The 20018-nt window shown below is 37.7% G+C and overlaps 1 protein-coding gene across 1 annotated transcript in view; it reads right to left on the reverse strand.

Annotated features, from left to right (window-relative positions):
* The window catches only part of VAV3 (vav guanine nucleotide exchange factor 3), a 398335-nt gene that overhangs the window by 152825 nt on the left and 225492 nt on the right, over window positions 1-20018 (reverse strand). The window lies entirely within an intron of this gene.

Below are 20018 nucleotides of genomic sequence, written 5' to 3' on the forward strand. Positions count from 1 at the left end.
AGTTAGATTTTCGTGTCTAATAGGCATGTTGGAAACTGTTAAGTTTAGTCATTTCCAGAGGATTTTTTTATATTATTCTTAATTCTTCCATGTCACCAAAGAAAGCAGAAAAATTAGGAAAGGATTACTTAAAAACGAATACAGATCAGAGGTACACCTAGAAAGCGAAGATGATGTTCTCTGAGATGTTACAAGCAATTTGTGAGACTGTAGGAAAAGTTTGAGATACTGATGAGCTAGGATTTCCCCTTTTATAGAACACAGCAACTCTCAACCACGTTGGCGTAATGAAGCATAACACAGGCGGGCGACCAGGCATCAATCTCTGAGGTACCAGGAGAAGCCTTATGAAAAAACATTCACAAAGGCAATTGGAGTAGCAGGCAGTGTTGCAGAAGTGTCAGCAAGGTCAGCCTTCCAATCCATCTGCTGAATATGAGCGAGCTCAAAATGAAATCAAATATTAGTGCCATCTGGGATTTCTCTGCTCTGTGCTTCTGGTGACCTCACTTTTTAGGAAAATGTTCCACTGCATGCTGAAAAGCATGGCCATTTCCATAGAGGCATTTTTTTTTTGTCACTGATGAAGAAGTAGAGTTCTGCTGCAGGAAAGGAAAAGGTGGGAAAAGATAATGATCTAGAAACAAAACTCTCTTCACATTGTTTAGAAAACATTTGATTCTTGAGTCCATATAGCCAGATGGGAAGGGCCATTGTCCATTTCTCTCTGAGGGTCAAGGTGATAGTCACAGAAGAATTGTCAAATAGCAGCTTCGGTCCCGGGAACTTGAAGAATTCATCACCCTGGAGTTTTAGAATAAAAGTGGGTCTCCTTCAGGCAGGAACTCAAGTAAATAGATACCAAATAGGTAAGAATTTAATTAATCTTAGAAGTCTGCCTGGGACATAGGTAGAATACCTTTCTCCTAGGGTCAACCCAAGTTGTGTGTGTGTGTGTGTGTGTGTGGGTGTGTGTGTGTGTGTGTGTGTGTGGGTGTGTGTGTATCATCATTTGTATTTAACACTTTCACCAGCTAACTAGGAATAAGCTGACTTTTCAGAAGACAAAAGCTGAGAGGAAGATTACACTAAGAGGTTAAAAAGAAAAATCTTACATAAAGACAAAAACTCAGAAAATATTGTTAACAGTAGTTGCCGTAAGTTAAGTGAGACCTGAAGTAGTAGGGTAGCATGATAGGAAGGAACTGTTGGAAGTTTTTTTTGTTTTTTTTTTAACTAAAACTGCATACTATTTTAAAAATTTTAAATCAAACATTAAAGAATAAAAGTTAACTCTATGACCCTGCAACTGCTATTGAGACATTATAGAATATAAAAGCATAGCTGAGGGCAGGAATCTGAAATTAGACCACCTGGGCTTAAATCCTAACTTGCAAATCACTAGCAGGGTGACCTTGGGCAGGTTAGTAAGTATAAAACAGGAATACTAATAAAATCAAACTTGTAAAGGAAGGTAATTTATATAAAGTGCTTAGGACTTTGCCTAGCCCAGAGTTGGTATTCAGTAAGTCTTGGCTCTAATTTATAAATTGCTGATTCCAAATCCACATTAATAATGATGTGATCAGGATAATGCTTTATGAGTGGTGAAGAGTCCCTTGATAGTCTTGGGAATTTCTAGAGGGTCCCCATTCTCCTGGGAATTTCATTGCAGGAAGGTTGTTGTATGTTCAGTGTCCTTGGGATCAGGAATCCATATATAATGATTTAAGCACATTAAGAAATGGGGTTACTCAGGAGAGGACACATATGCAAAAAGCCCAGGGAATTAGATGAAGTCATATGAAGCACCAACTAAAGAGAAGAGAGACATCAATACACATGGAGATGCAAAAGTCAAACACAGTAAGTTGGCTAGATGGGAAGAGCTAGAAAGGCAGGTTGAAGGAGAAGAGGATAAAGAAACATCAGGTTTATAGATTTGGTAACACAAGGACAAAAATTATCAAAAGTAGAGTTTATTGCACACCTCTAATGTACCAGGCACATTAATTGACTCTTCATATATTTTTTCACATTTACTTCTCATAATAAACCTATAAGGTAGAGTCATTCATTCACTTCATATTTATTGAGCACCTACCATATACATAGGCCGTGAAGCAGGAAGAGAAAGAAAAGCCCTTTAGCTGGAGCCTGGTGGGTGAAGAGGGGCAATGTAGGAGATGTGTAAGAGAGGTTGGCAGGGCCAAGGAAAGAGCTGATCTTACATAGGGATTGACCTCACATTTAGTTGACAAAAAAAAAAAAAAAAAAATCTCTGGGGCTACTATGTAGAGAATTCCTTGCAGTGTAGCAAGAGTGGACATAGCAAGACCAATTATGGGGTTGAGTTGCCTGCAGATGAGAACTGAAGATCCAATATAAGTCAGCTCACTTGCTTGGTCAAGCAGCTATACAGAAAGGATTCCATTTTCATAACCTGCTTTGATATACTACAGTTTACTTATGAGAACGTGAGTGGAATCTCATAGATTCCATTTCTTTTGCTTCATATAGGGTCCATTATTAATACAATTAATCAGTCAATCAAATATTTATAGAGCGAGGCATGTTGATCCTCTTAAGTCTCCTTATAACTACATGTTCTCCTCCAATTGCCCCCTCTTGTCACCTGGTTCCATGTGGGAGCCAAGATAAGGACTACACAGCTCGGCTCAGCCTAGGCATCCTCTTCATCCGGCAGATCTGCATTCCAACCGTTCCTCAGGCATCTCAAATGCAGCACATGCAAAACTCAACTCCATACTTTTCCTAACATACTTGATTCTTTTTTTAAAAAATAGAAACCCTTGTGTCGAGGGCTGATTTTCAATAGATGACAGCAATGGAGCTGCTATGTATGAAACCCTGAAGCAACATATCTGATTCTAATCAAATTCTGATTTCAATCCATCACCATTCACCCCATCTTCCAGCCAAGAAACTCAAGAGTCATGATGAATTTTTCCCTCTCCCTGAAACCTTCCTACATATTCATTCTCTCTTAACCTCTCATCTGTTCCAATTTCTCCTTCCCTGACACTGTGACCAATTTCTATTGATTCAACCTTAAAAATACCTCCTCTAAAATGCAAGTTCCGTTCTCTCTTCTCACTACCTAATTCAAGCCCTCAATATTTCCTAACTAAATTGTGACAATGAACTTCTTAATTATTCCATCTCCTACTTTCTCTGCCTATATCTTTTAATAATATAGTTTAGAACATAGGAAGCAAATATTAGCAAAATAAAATAATGTATAATGATCATGACTAATTAGAGTGGAAGATGAGAATCAATTTATGACATCATACTATCTCATGCCCTGTCAATATTACCAACATTCAAATATTCAGTTCATATCTGGGTGCCCACTCCAACAGGAAAAAAAAAATCACCATTACGGGCACTGTGACAATTATGCAAAACACAAAATAGTTTATTTCATCATACTGCATTAAAAGTTAGGTGAGAGAGCTGGCAGCATAAGTCGGTGCTTTGAAAAATACTTGTCTGAATGCAGCAGGCTTTTTTTTGCACCAAAAATACACAGAAAAGTAAAAATATATACACACATAGCTGTATGTGTAAATATTGCTGAAATTCAGAAAATATACATTTTGACAAACACACGCTGGGCATAAAATTACAGTTAACTGTCCCATAAGAAAATGCTGAGCAATCTTAATTTTTCTATGTATTATTCTATTAAATTATTTTATCTTCTATGACATCACAAGATGATGCATCTCACCTTGCATCCTTCTACTAACCTCTATTACTTAAAAGGCAGTAATTTACTATAAGCAATAATACTTAATCTTGTTTTCCAGAGCAAGAATTAAAACTCATTTAAAATAATATGGATACTCTATTAACTTAGGGATACTTAGTTATATCATGTCTCATTTAAAATAAATTTTTTTAGGGATTTCCCTCATGGTCCAGTGGTACAGAATCTGCCTTCCAATGCAGGGGATGTGGGTTCAATCCCTGTTCAGGGAACTAAGATCCCACATGCCGCAGGGCCACTAAACCCGCGTGCCACAGCTACTGAGCTCGCGCGCCTCAACAAGAGAGCCCGCATGCCGCAAACTAGAGCCCACACACCCTGGAGCCTACGTGCCATGACTAGAGAGAGAAAGCCTGCACACCACAACTAGAGAGAAGCCCGTGTGCTACAACTAGATAGAAGCCCATGTGCCGCAATGAAGAGCCCACACACCGCAATGAAAGATTCTACGTGCCTCAATGACGATCCCACATGCCTCTACTAAGACCTGACACAGCCCCACCCGCCAAAAATATAAAACAAAATAAATTTAAAAGTTTTCTGCATTTTAAAAAATTTTCTATGTATTATGTGTATATATATGTGTGTATATATATATTTATATAACAATTTCTCAGATTAATAAAGAACCAAAGAAAATGGATCATCTCAAAGGATGTCAAAAAAAGACGTTTAATAAAATGTATCATGTGCTTCTGATGAAACTCTAAGTGAGCTAGATGTTAGACTAGATGTTAAGGGATGTTTTCATAACACGATAAAGAATATTAAGCTAAAGACAATTGAAAACATATTTAAAACACTATCACAATCATATTAAAGTTTCCTGAAGTCAACTATACTACTCAACATTTTTCTGGAAGAGCTGATCAATATAATATGACAAGAAAAATAAATGTGAGAGATAAATATTGTTAAAAAGTACACAGAATTATCGTTTGGAGGTGACATTATGAAGACTACTAGGAAAAGCCAAGAGAAGAAACTTAAAACTAATGAAACTAATAAGAGAAAAAGACATATCAGGTGGTGTCTGGAGAAATCCATCTGTAAGCTTCCAATGTTCTCCATCAGTAAAATGCAGTAACACGTGTGTAGTGTTTTTACCCAGCAAGATTCCTTGAGACTCATGGCTCAAGGATTTTTGGGGGGTTGGTTACACAGGCAAGATCAGCCACAATCATTAAAAACTCTCAGAAGGAAAGTAGGTGCCCATAATAAACCACTGTATTATTATTACTTTTTTTAATTTAAGCAGGCTAGCACAATGAAATTCAGTACCCCTGGCACACCAAATAACCTTACCACTTAGTACCATAGGGAAAGGGAACATTTCAAAACCCAAGTTCCCAGATGCCAGTCAAGGTCTAAGCCTGAAAGCAGACTTTGCTAAAGATAGCAAACTCAAGCCTGCCATGTTAACTCTTTCCTGAACAAAAATGTGTAAGAAAAATCATAGCATGAAATGTTCAGGTTCTGGATGAAAAAAATTTTTAAATTAACTGAGGGAAATAAAAAACATTCAAGTAAATAAAAGCTACATACCAAATTCCTGAATAAGAAGCTTGCATATTTTATTATAAATACACTGTCTTTCCTCAAGTTAATTTATAAATTTAAAACGATTCCTTCCTCCCAAACCAACACATAGACACACACACAAACACAAATATACAATGAGAATTTTTTGAACTTGGCAAATGATTATAAAATTCAAGTGGAAGAATAAATATGTGAGAATAGTTGGAAAAGTTTTCAAACTATGATGAATTATTATAGGGGGTACGTGGTAAGCCATCATAACCTAAGAGGTACTAAAATGTCTTCTAAAGCTAGCATTATTAAATCTATATGGGACCGATAACAAAACAAACAGAAAGATCAATAATAAAGCCCTCAAGGGGATCACACGTGCAAAAACTCAGTATGCAATTTTTGTGGCAGTTTGTTCATTTATTTTTCCATTCAAAGAAAAAAAAACTTAGTATCTAATACCAGGCAGTGGGATATAATGATAAGCAAAAACAAGTAAAGTCCCTGCCTGTTTGGTGCTGGTAGGGAAAAGAAATATCTAAATAACTCTACAAACAATTGTGAAACTGCAGGAGTGACAACTGTCACAAAGAAAGATTGTATTATGAAAACTTACAATTTGGAATGTGACCTTATCTAACGATTATCACAGAAGGCTTTCCTACAGAAACAATGCTTGAGCTGACATCTAAAGATGATCAAGAATTCAGGCGATGAAAACGAAGAATGTTCCAGACAGAGGAAAGGTAACAGATTCTAAATACATTTTAGAAAGTACACTTCCAGCTTTTTGAAAATGTTAGGAAAGGACATTTCTATCACCCATTTTATAACAAAATTAAAATTTAGGTAATTAAAGATTTACATTATTTATTTGATAAATATGTATTACATACCTGTGATGGGCCATGAATACTGCCAGCAATAAGGAATAATAAGACGGACAAAACCACTGCCCTCATGGAGCTTATTTAAATTTCAAATTTATCTATAAATCTATATTTAAATGTAAAATTTAGAGAGAAACCTGAAATTCGTTTTAAGCAAAAAACATAAAAGTACTTGAAGAAAATACTGATGACTACTTACATAATCTTTAAAGGTAAAAAATAAAGATAGCTAGATTTATTTATTTGTAAAACCCCAAATTTTTCCTTGAATCAAAACCAGTAAAAATGAAAAGGAAAAGCAGGAAAATATCTGTAATTTTCATGATAAAAGATTAACATCCTTGCAATATATAAATGCTCTTAAAATCTATAAGGAAAAAAAATGAACACTCCAAATGAAAAATTAGCAAAGAAATTAACAGGGCAATTTATTAAAAAAAAGAAATAAAAACCATTAATAAATACACAAAACATATTTAAGTGACTAGTAACCAAAAGAAATGCAAATTTAAATAAGATACCATTTCACATTAACAAACTGGCAAAAAAGAAAAAAGGAAAAGAAAAAAAGATAATACCTAGTGTAGATGAAGCTACAGAAATATCCCAAACCTTAAAGATGTATTAATCGTATGACATAAAATTCTGCTTATTAGAAGTAATCATGAAGGGCTCATTACAACATATTTAATAATTAACATTGGAATTGATTTAATTAAAAATAAGGAACAAGGTAAATTATAGCATATCTATAGATGGAATATTACACAACAATTAGCAATGATAAAGTGAACATACATATTAACCAAGAAAGATATCTGCAATATATTAAAGGAGAACAACTTTATTCCAAACTATATCCAGAAATGTGATTAATATACGACATAACTACTTGCTAACATACATTGTGAATAGGTAGAGGCATTATGAATTATGAATGATTTTTTAAAATTTAGAGTTATCTGTGTTTTCTAAAGATTTTACAGTGAATATACATTATTAAATTTATTCCTTACACCTACTGTTTCCAGAGACAAAAAAAAAAAAGCAAATACAATCATAACAATCCATAAAAGCTTTAAAGAGGTTAAGCAACTTGACTAAAATGCACAGGTAATAAGTCATTGAACAGGGTTTGAGTCAAAGATTTGTCTCAAAGCCTGTGTGTTTAATCACTATGCTAAAAATATCACAAGGCAATTAAAAAGCAAAGACAAACTGAATGAAATGTTTGCAGCATATGTGAAAATATTCTTGATATAAAAGAAGCCATTACAAATCAATGATAATACAATGATGAACTGACCCATAGAAAACTTGGCAAAGGATATGAACAAGGAATTCATAAAGAAAAACAACTCATTGACAAGCCTGTAATAAACTATTCAGCCTCATTAGTAAATGTAGAGACATGGGAAGGCTACAGGAGACACATTGTTTGGAAACTGTCATTCCTGGACCTGATTGCTTTGCTCTTCCCTTCTCACCCCCCTCAGGGATGTGATCTTTGTGATGCTGCATTTAGGCTAAGAGCTCATTATTTGTAAATATTTCCATGAATGGAAGCACACAGACTGTTAGTTCTTCAACATGGAAGGCTAGCCCCAAGTATAGAAGGATAGTACTGCAGCATGAATTGAATGTTCTGGAACAGGCAAGATGCTGCCCCACGCAGACAAAGTGACTGATGGTTATGGGCCCAAGAAAAGCTAGTTAAACTATGGTGCATTTGTTCCTGCTCTATCTGCTGTCAATAAGCCCCTCTATCCTTGACTAATTAAAAAGGATTCTATTCAGACTTCTTGAGTGTGAGGGGTGGGATGGTTTTGGTTTGTGTTTGTTTGTTGTTGTTGTTTTTCCCCTGCTAAAACAGAACTCTTTAGAAAACCTTGGTTTTCAAAAAAATAAAACAATATATATTTTTTTACAATAGTGAATAATTTTTAACAAGCTGTGTCCAATGATAAGGTACTGGACAAATATATTGTGATACTTCTACATAATGGAAAAACAATCAGCCATTTAATCATATCGAGGAAGAGTTTTCACAAGAAAACATAAGTATAAATGTATTCTAGAGACAGTGTTCATGTACATATGTATATATGTATGTGTCTAACTGTATGTAAATATGTATCTCTGTTACCATAGAAAGGGATATAACACTTTCAGGAAAAGAGGAATTAGAACCAAAATAGAGTCTCATAGCATCATGTAATGTTCCCATTGTACTTGTAACAATTTCCTTTTTTACATGTCTTTGTATGATTATTTGATTAATGCGTATTTTCGCCCCAAAGAATTTAAGCTCCATGAGGCTGGGGGCTGTGTCAGATGTGCCCATCACTGTATCTCTGGCACCATGCAGGGTGCCTAACATACACAGGTGTTCAACAAATGTGTTGATGTTTAATGGAGTATCAAAAGAAGATTAAATACATAAGAGTAAAATAAAGTTAGTATATAAAATGTATCCCAAAATATAATTGATTAATTGTTAAACATGTTACAAATTTACTGCTATACTTCCTAGCAACCAAAGCAAAGAGGAAAACAGGATCACTTGAAAGATAATTGTATAAATTTTCTTGGCACCAAAGTGTAAGAAAAATTGCTCTGATAGATTTTTATAAAAGGGACACTGTGTGAGATATATAGACAATGTCTTCAACAACATCCCTATAAATACAGTCGTACCTCTTCCCCTTCTAGCCCTTCTTGATATGAGTCAAGGGCATAATGCTGAAGTACTGCTCAGCAAAAGCAATTCTATGGGGGGCCTTTCAGGACCTATTCCATCTATGCAACATCACTTAACAGCCATCAGCTCCTCTAAAATTAGATACCAAGTTTGGCTAGTCAAATATTTTTCAAATTTAATAATTCCAAACATGAAAATTATCTATAGATAAAACAAACATTTGTGCCAAATCTTCAAATACTAGACCTAGAGGTAGTAGTCCTTATAATTTAGAAGAAATTTCTGAAACAGATAAAAGGCTGTTATCTTAATTGACATTAGCTTATATAAATCAATTCTCTATGAGGACTGAAGAGAGGTCAGATAAATACAGAAATCCCAGAGCTTAAAAAAGACCTAAAGTTCTTTGAAACAGAGACACCATTCCCCACACAGTCCCCCACATGCAGGACAGATCCCTGAGCTACCTGGGCAAAGGATCTCACTCAGTAGTGTCTCGTACACCATTAGAATCACCAAGTAAACGTTCAAGAGTGTCCCAATAGTGCATCCAGGTTGTTTTTTGTCAAGTTACAAGCACTTCTGAGGTCTCCAGTTCTGAATAAGCATACTTCAACCAAGTAAAGTCTTAGCCAAAAATCAAAATAAGATCAATCATTTTTTACCTCAAATTTAGGTTTTCCTGTAAGATCCAACTTTAACAGTCTCATTAAACAGTGTTTTCTTTCCCCCTTCCTTTGTTAACATGAAAAATCCAGAATAAAATCCAAATATTTACTTTTAGAATATCCTACATTGTGAAATTAAAGCTACCAAACAGGTAATGGATAAATACAAAAGGCTTTATTCATTAAAAAAATCTTTCAGTAAAGTATCCTTACCTGTTTTTTCACAATTTGTTCTCACAATACAGTAGCATACTAATGACACTGCTGGCTATTTGAAAGGGCACAAAAATGAAAAAGAAACAGGTCCTTCAAAAACCAAGTTAAAAAAACAGAGTTCAGAAGGGACAACTTCACCTATTTCTAAGGATTCATAAAAGGAATGAAAACAAAAGAGAGATTTATAAATCACATCCAAATCTTATTCTTTGTATTCCAAATCATGTACCATTTTTTATCTAGGGAAATTAATAAATATTTTCGAAATACCAATAAAAATAAGATAATGCTTGGCTCTGAAAAATAGTATTTTCTTATCTTCTATATATAGCACTTATTTATCTCATTCAATGTTGACTTTATAGTCAATTTTAAATATACATCCATCACTGAATTTCTGTGACATCTCAAAGAAACTGTTGAATGAAATGTAAAGTAAGTTAAATCCATAATAAATTTAAAGTGGAAAAAATGTCAGACTACATATAATTTGGGTCTTTGTTATAAACTTGATGTGTGGCTTCTGGCACATAACATATTGATATCTTTCTATTTCTAGTCTTCTCACCAATCAAAGAACTCTATCTGTCATCCTGCTATAGAAGGAAGGCTATGGTCCAGGACTGGGAGAAGGAAGAAGGGTCACCATTTTTGGATCCTTTTCTATTCATCATTCAGATTTGTTCTGAGGATAAAGTGAAAGCACATATATGTACAGCTTATTAAATTTTATTTATTAAATGTGAAAAGCATTATACAAATGCTAGATGCTATATCTACTATTATTGTTAGTATTGTCATAAGTGACAAGGATATAGTGGAAAACCCTGAGGCCTCATAAAGGTGGAACAAAATAAATGATGACCTACCCATCACCATATCCTGAATCAATGGGAATAAAGCTCTTATTGTATTAAAGAGTTAATAAGTATATTAAAACATTTTTTTAATTTGTTCATACAGTCAAATTAACTAAGTGCCTATGATGTGCCAGTCACTTTCTAACACTGGGAACACAAGAGTGAATTTATCTCTCCCCAACCATCACGGACCTCCAGTTAATTTGGATTCTCTTGCTTTACTTCAGTTCTTCCATTAAAATAGATTGTTTATGCTCTTAGCAGGCAGGGGCGGGGGGAGAGAGAGAGAGAGAGAGAAAGAGAGAGAAGGAGAGAGAGAGAGAGAGAGAAAAGCCATGCATCTCCCACTGTGTTAGCTATTCCATGTAAGGGATAGGTTCTAGAGAATTTGGATTTTCTCATTCTCTGGTCCAGTAAACCTGTAGCATAACTCAAACATTCAAGATAACATGGATTAGGAATGCTGAGTGGACACAGTAAATGTAAGTTCTTGTAGCACATTTTAAATTAAGTCTAATAGTATGAAGTTTGCTGTTGAATTAATGTGTTCTAGAAGCATATGGGGATAGAGATGATACTGCTGTGAAGTAGTATTTGGAAACAATAGAAGGAAATCTGAAAGGTAATCTGACAAGCTTCACAAGAACTTCACCTTCAAATTCTGTAATGATTATATATGAAAAAAAGTTGTTATCAATACTCCCACTTTTGCATATAAAGCCTCTGTTTTACACTAAACTCCACATGTAGAAGTTCAGTATAGATTGAGCAGGATTTCAGTACAAATTTGTCATGAATTGAGGCTACTACCGTTTATCAAAACCAAAAATCACTCTTCAGTAAAAGGAAGGTTGAAGTGTTAAATATACTTATTTTTTAAAAAAAGCATATTTATCATTAACATTACTGTGACATAACAGACAACTAATAAAGATTTTTAAAGTGGTTTGGTAATATTCTAGGCCTTATGGGACTTACAGGTTACAAAGATACTTGTCATCTCTGAGCTTGCCATAAAGTTGTAGAGACAAGACTCACACATCGACCACTTGTAAAGAAGGTAAGAACTTGAGCAGTTACAGAACTAAACACAAGAACTAGAGACCAGAGGAGATAGAGTGTGAGAGGATGGGTAGCTACTGAGAGCCCCCATGCCAGAGCTGAGGTAACTACAACTTTTATCAAAGTAGGGGAGGAGTAATTGGTGTTCAAAGATGTAAGCTGGGCAAAGCAGAGACTTGTTCAGGTGAACAGCTTGATGCCCAGAGTTCTAAAGTGGACAAGAGAACCATTCCTGGGTTCATGCTTCCAGACTAAGTTCAGGCACAAAACATTGAATCAGGGCATTAAAAAAAAAAAAAAAAACAAACAAAAAAAACCAACCAAGAAGGTAACAGAAGTCAAACAGACCTGGATGGAGGGGTGAGGGGGCAATGTGCCCCTTCAGCAGAATTAGAGTCAAATGACTAATCCCAAGGTACAGGCTGCTACTGTATGCCTTTTAAAGAATTTCCCGGAGCAGGTCAGGCGCTGCTAAATGCTAACAGATGAGAACCACATAGTCAATGACCTTGACCAAGGTCTAGGACCTCTGGGAAGGTTTTAGCATTTGAGCTGGAAAGAATGGAGAAATCGCATTGAGAAGGCAAGGCATTCCAATGTCTAGAACTAAGCCAGGGTTAGACATAAGTGGGGAAAAGTCTGGATAGGTAAGGAAAACAGAGCCTTCAGAGGGTAGCAAACACTCCTGACCTTCAAGGAGAGAAACATAATGAAAGCTGTGCTTTCCCCCGACAGCAGCCAGGTAGAAACAAACACAGATGCACCTCTCTCTCTCCAAAGGAAAACACAACTCCCCTAATGGCATAAGGCTACCTGAGAGGAAGGGAAAACCGAAGGCTTCTAAAGCCTCTTCCTGAGCCTGAAAAAAAATCTGATGATGCCTTGACATCAAACTACACAAATAAAGCAGGAACCTCAAGGTAACTTTCAGCTTTGTCCAGCCACAGAGCAGCTGAGAGCCACTGTTCACACAACCTGCTGCTTTATGTCTCCAAGTAGTTGGGTGGCGCTATTTCCCAAGTGTTTCTGAAAAAAAAAATGAATCCAGCCTGAGATTACTATCTGGGTGTCTAAAAGAAACGACAGCAAAAGAGGGTTTTGAGACAGCCTGTTTCTGTTTTCAGTTGTGCTTGGAATATGCAGAGAAGCCTGAACCCAGCCTCATTCTCCACTGTGACGTATTAGACTGATCCTCTATTCCGGCCTTTCTGATGAATGTTTTGTTTTGTTTTTTCCTTTTTCCTTCAAAACGAATGACAGTAGAGAAACTCAGAGTAAAATATTCTGCAAAGCAACTTTTCTCACTATCCTTGTCAATGAACTTCAAATTGTCCTGTGATTTGTGATTCTCTATCCTACAGTCCCTATCCACTATAATTCCCGAATGAGGCCCGAAGCACACAGAACATTAAAACTCAAGTGGCTACAGCCCAAACAAAAATCAGAACAGTCTCACTGGCTGGAAATAGATGCATGTGCCAGTCTACCTCGAAAAAAAGAACAACACAACCACCCTCCAAAAAGTATCAAGACACTCCAGCAAATGGACTCAATTTCAAAAAACATTTGGGGCTATTATGCTCTGGACAATATATAATAAAAATTCAGTTAAACCCTTGAACTTACAGGGTTGCTTTGTGGGTAAAAGAGGACCTGCCTGAGCCAACAGAGCTCTCCAAGCCCCAACACTGGGTGAGGATCAAGGGTACACAGCAGCATCAGGACACAGTTTCTTCCCTTAAGAGTTCCCCCACTGGGCTTCGCCTCAGCTCCCAGCCACAAGCATCACAGGCCCAAATTACTGCCACAAGCTCCGCTCAGCCCCAGACTTGTGCCACTGCCCTTCAAGGTTCTATCCCCACACAGACCGGTAGAGGTGAGCACCCTATAAAAACGCTGAAGCCCCCAGCTCAGCCCTCAAGTCAGTTCTCCATTGTGTGCCACCATCCTCCATCTGGACCCCTCTTGTTTGTGTTGGTTTACACCGAGATTCTCTCTTTGGGCCTGGGCCCTTCACAGATTGCCAGCTCAATGAGAGAGTTAGCTTGGTTTTGATTTCTTTATATTCCCAGAGATTGCCTTTTGGCCTCACACATGAAAGCCTGTAGGAAATGACCAATCAGGCTCCCGGCCACTGTATGCCATCCTCTGGCCAGAACTCTGGCCTGTGTTCATCTGGAAGGAAAAACCCAAACTATCAGCATCAGCAACCTCTAAATGCTCAGGATCTGGATGGAGCATCACGGTAGCTGCTTTCAATATATTTTCTCATTTAACGTCACAACCACTCTGTGAAGTAAGTATCATTAACTCCATTTGTAGATTATAAAACTGAGGCTCAGAGAGCTTAAATAATTTTCTGAGGCTCACCTAACTAGAAAATCTAAGTGCCATGATTCAAATGTTGTCCAGTGATTTCCAAAATTAATGCTTCCAACCTCTTTTTTACATGACTTCGAGTTCAACATAAGAGAGAAATGTTAGGGGTCTTGGTTTCTGGGACTTTCATCTGGCCCATCCCTGGGATCACAATCAGAAGAGCAGTGCCAGCCCATGAGAGAGTCCCCAGCAGGGCATGGCCCTCAGCTTAGGCTTGGGGTCACACCAAACCCACTGAGCTCAGCACTCCAACCACGGGTGTCTGCATTCTTACCACCCCTCCCCAAACCTCAGGCCAACTCCCAGAAGGAGGCTTTCAGTATCACAAGGGGTTTCAGAGTGATGGTTCCAGCTTGCAAGCTGAAGCTATGCTAGCCACCGGGCACCGAGCAGCTTGGTGGGTCAGCCCACAATTTAGCAGACCCAACCCTACCTTGAACCTGAGGGTGCGCTAGTACAATTCAACACTGCTGTCATCCACCCTATACAGAGGGTATAGGGTGGGTCTATATTCCTATACAGAGGGAATATATCCCTCTGGTCTATATTCCAGAGGGTATATATTCCTTTCTTACCCCAAAAAGAATTTGGGAGTGTGTCTCTCATTTTTCCCTCTTTCTGTTTGTGGCACCACCATGTTTCCAACATTGTAAAGTAAGAACAAAAATATATCTAATCAACACAGAGCTGATGTAAAGGGTAAAGGAGTTAACGCACATAAAGGGCCCTGCACTGAATGGAGAGCCCAGAAACAAACCCACATACCTATGGTCAATTAATCTTTGACAAAGGAGGCAAGAATATACAATGGGAAAAAGACAGTCTCTTCAGCAAGTGGTGCTGGGAAAGTTGGACAGCCACATGTAAATCAATGAAGTGAGAACACACCCTCTCATCACAAAATGGCTTAAAGACAAACATAAGACATGACACCATAAAACTTCTAGAAGAGATCACAGACAAAACATTCTCTGACATAAATCATACCAATGTTTTCTTAGGTCAATCTCCCAAGGCAATAGAAACAAAAATAAATAAATGGGACCTAATCAAACTTACAAGATTCTTCACAGCAAAGGAAACCATAAACAAAATGAAAAGACAACCTACAGAATGGGAGAAAATATTTGCAAACGATGCAACTGACAAGGGTTTAATTTCCAAAATATACAAACAGCTCATACAACTCAACAACAACAAAAAAACAAACAACCCAATCCAACAATGGGCAGAAAACCTAAATAGACATCTCTCCAAAGAAGAAATATAAACGGCCAATAGGCACATGAAAAGATGCTCAACATCACTAATTATTAGAGAAATGCAAATCAAAACTACAATGAGGTACCACCTCACACCAGTCAGAATGGCCATCATTAAAAACTCTACAAAGAACAAATGCTAGAGAGGATGTGGAGAAAAGGGAACCCTCCTACACTGCTGGTGGGAATGTAAGTTGGTACAATGGAGAACAGCATGGAGGTTCCTCAGAAAATTAAAAATAGAGATACCATATGATCCATCAATCCTACCCCTAGACATATATCCAGACAAAACTCTAATTCAAAAAGATACATGGACCCCTATGTTCATAGAAGCACTATTTACAATAGCCAGGACATGGAAACAACCTAAATATCCACTGACAGATGAATGGATAAAGAAGATGTGGTACATATATATAATGGAATATTACTCAGCCATAAAAAAGAACGAAATAATGCCATTTGCAGCAACATGGATGCAACTAGAGATTATCATACTAAGTGAAGTAAGTCAGAAAGAAAGTCAGAAAGAAAGACAAATACCTTATCACTTTTATGTAGAATTTAAAATATGACACAAATGAACCTATCTGTGAAACAGAAACAGACTCACGGAGATAGAGAACAGACTTGTGGTTGCCAAGGGTAAGTGAGGTTGGGGAAGGGATGGAGTGGGAGGTTAGGGTTAGCAGATGTAAGCTATTACATATAGAATAGATAAACAACAAGGTCCTACTTGTTGTTTAGCACAGAGAACTATATTCAATATCCTATGATAAACCACAGTGGAAGAGAATATTAAAAAAAGAGGGTATATATGTATAACTGAATCACTTTGCTATACAACAGAAATTAACACAACACTGTAAATCAATTATACTCCAATAAAAAAAGGGGGGGGGGTCCCTGCACTGTGCCTGACACATGATAAATACAGAAGAAGTGGTAAATACTGTTATTTTATTTAAATGTTACAACAAACACTGTGAGGTAGATATGATTTCTCCATTTTGTGATTTCCTAATTGAGGCTCAGAAAAGTTCATGGCCAAGCTCATGAAGCTATTAATGGGCTGAGTTCTGATTAGACTCTTAAAGACTACCCAACCCTAAGGGATTTAGAAATTACTATGTAGGTTAGGAAGAGCAACTGAAATACCTTAAATCAGAAAATTACATCTCCAGCAGTAGTATCCTATCATAAGCTCAAAGGAGTCATTCATCTCACTTCAGCCCCAGCTCTAAATTATAATTCCTGGGGCTTCCCTGGTGGCGCAGTGGTTGAGAGTCCGCCTGCCAATGCAGGAGACACGGGTTCGTGCCCCGGTCTGGGAGGATCCCACATGCTGCGGAGCGGCTGGGCCCGTGAGCCATGGCCGTTGAGCCTGCGCGTCCAGAGCCTGTGCTCCGCAACGGGAAAGGCCACAACTGTGAGAGGCCCGTGTACAGAAAAAAAAAAGAAAAAAAAAAATAAATAAATAAATAAATTATAATTCCTGGTCATGAATATCCTTCTTTCTTCCCCCCACTCCAAATCCTGTCTATCTCTGTAGTTTGGTCCTCACCTTTTCTTTAAGACTTTCCCAGATCACTGTAGCCCATATTATCTGTGCTTTATCTCAAATCATGTGAAACTTACACTTTATTGTTACTCAGACGCTCTAGTCATTCTTTTATTCAACAACTATTTATTAAATGCCTAATACATATCAAGCACTGTGCTGGGGAAGGAAAGTATATGGCCCCTGGCCTAAAGGTCCTTTCAAACTAGGATGAAGATAAAGACATAAAAAAGAAGTACATCTAATAAAAGTATTCCCCAAAGGTATAAGATATGGTGGCAAATAAAGAAGAGATTGGTTGATCCTATAGTACAGGTGCGGGTGGAAGAAGGCATGAGAGCATGAAAAGAGAGCAACTGCCTGAGATCTGAGTCTTGAAAGATGAAAAGGTGTTCCCTGGCAGACCTCAGGAGGGAATAGGTCCCAGGCCAGTAAAGAACACTGTGATCAAAGGCCTAGAGGAATAAAGGAGCCAAGCATGTTCTGGCAGCTCCCAGGAATTCAGTCTGCTTGCAGCACTGGATATGGTCAAAAACGAGGCTGGACCTGGGCACGAGCCAGACTGTAGATGCCATCTGTGCCTTCTCTGGGAATCTGATCTTTTCTGTGGGCAGTGAGGGACCACTAAAGGACTGTACACAGATAACCAGATTATGTTTGCATGTTAGAAAGAAAACTGGCAGCCATGTTGTGGGGAGGTGGGAAGACAGGTGGGAAGACAGGTTTGGAGACCACTGCAACAGGCTAGGTAGAAGAGTCCGAAGATTTAAGCTAAGACAGTGACATCAGGAGTGAAAATAGGAGTCAAAATGAAAGATAAATCCAACAAGAGAGAGGAATGCCATATTGGAAATGGGCAATTTAGAAAGGTCACCCTTGCAAAGCCCATTGGGAACTTGTAGGTGGCTATGCTGGCAGCCAGGAGACCAGTTAAGAGGCTAACAGTAGCTTAAAAGACATGATAGGGCTTCTCTGGTGGCGCAGTGGTTGAGAGTCCGCCTGCCGATGCAGGGGACACGGGTTCGTGCCCCAGTCAGGGAAGATCCCACATACCACGGAGCGGCTGGGCCCGTGAGCCATGGCCACTGAGCCTGCACGTCCAGAGCCTCTGCTCCGCAACAGGAGAGGCCACAACAGTGAGAGGCCCGCGTACCGCAAAAAAAAAAAAAGACATGATAAAGACTTCTCCATGTTTCCCCTCCTCTTGATTCCACATGACTGGTGTCATCACTGGGCAGGGTCTTAACCTCGCAAATGGTTTTCTGAATCAAAGATGTCTGATACCTAAACTGAGCTTTTCTTATAGATGGTGAAAAGTAAATAGAAGTAAAGGACATAAAGTGAAGAAAAGTAGGGGAGGCAGAATGGAGTAAGCTGACAGGATCCTCAGGGTTTACTGACTTCAGACCAAATGCTGGTCATACTGGGCAGATTTCAATAGCTAATCAGAGCCCGTTTCAACTATTTGGTTATCCCACAGGAATGTTTTCAGTCAACGACAATTTTTTATTGCCACATTATTCCTTTTCCTTATAGTAACAAGATAACTATATTGTCCTGGGAAGGATGTACTTTTAAATAGCAATTCTGATAGACGAAGGCAAACGCAAAACTCCTTTGAATGTAGGTTATTGCTGGACAAAAAAAAAAAAATCTTTAATGAAAGATTTTAATATTATGCTACCAATATCCCTCTCTCAGAAATAAATGATGATGTGTGACAGCCTACCTTCAGGACAGTTGAAAAAAATCAATGATCTTTTTAAAATCTGAGCTCTGATATTTGCAAAGTGCTTTTGGTTCAGATGAGAAAAAGCAATAGAGGAGTACACATTTAAATAGATAAATAAATGCATTTAAAAAAAAAAAGAAGCTGCTCACAGAAGATAAACAAATCACTCCAAAGCAGATTTTATTAAACTCGACTCAGATCTGATCCTCACACGACGAGCCACAACTCTCCAGAAAGTCTCTCTGAGCTCTGATTGCAAAGGCGCACAACACATATCCTTCCCACGGAGCAGTACTGACCGCTAACGGCCAGTTGGCTCACTTCAGTTTCCCCAGTTATGTCTCAGAACTGCCTTTGAAGAAGTCATTGATTAAAGTAATCAATCAATTCTCTATGTACTAATTCTCTGGATTCTTGTGCTTTTAATATCAAAAAGCCTTCCTCAATAAAAACGAAGAGTAATCAAGTTTCCTGGATCATACAGTATCTGTGCTTTTTGATCAAGGGTTCACAGTTAATTTCTTTGGCTTTGCAAGTTGATGTGTTCTACTGAATCAGCACAGACTATCAACCTGATTTCTTTATTGAGGTTTTGAGTGTAGGCAATGCCTTCATTTATAATTAAACTAATTACACTACTTTTGAGTATTACATTATCATCATTATAATTCCACAGATGGAACAAAGCCCACTTAGTGAATTTTCCTGATGGTTTACAGGATAAGTATGCAGAATTTAAAGTACATTATCATCGTTAGGGCATGAAAGCACCAGTCTTCTCAGAGGGACCACATTATCATTGTCCAGTATGCGCGTTCATGCACGTTCTTGTAAACACACACATATACACATACACACACACAGAGTAATAACTGTTTAATGTAATTTGGAGAAGAAGAGAACAAGCACAAGAGGAAAATGTCATAACTGTTGTGCAGAAATAAAAGAGGATGAGATTCCACTATTATTTTTGTATCACAATTAGCTTCCACACTTCCCACACCTTCTTTTGCCTTTCACAAGCCTTCAACATATTCAACAAAGAGACTGTACAGAGTCGTACATAAGAGCGAATTTTCTAGTGGTGAAGGAAAAAAATAGATCACAAATATTCCTGTCTCCCTTTTAACTAGTGAATGAATTAAGTCCCAGAGAAGGAAAGAGTCTTGCCTGGGTCCCTTGGCAAAGTCAGTGGTTGGACTTGGATCCTGCCTTATCTATTTTCTCTTTGTCCAGAACTCTGAATTCTACCAAAATGTCCTCTCCATTTGGTTCCTCTTCTGTTTTTAGGATGATGAATATGATCTCCAAATTAATTCTCAGAATCTTTAAATCCTCATTACTATTCATCATCA

This window comes from Phocoena phocoena, chromosome 1, assembly GCF_963924675.1.
Source record: "Phocoena phocoena chromosome 1, mPhoPho1.1, whole genome shotgun sequence".
NCBI classification, from domain to species: Eukaryota; Metazoa; Chordata; class Mammalia; order Artiodactyla; family Phocoenidae; genus Phocoena; species Phocoena phocoena.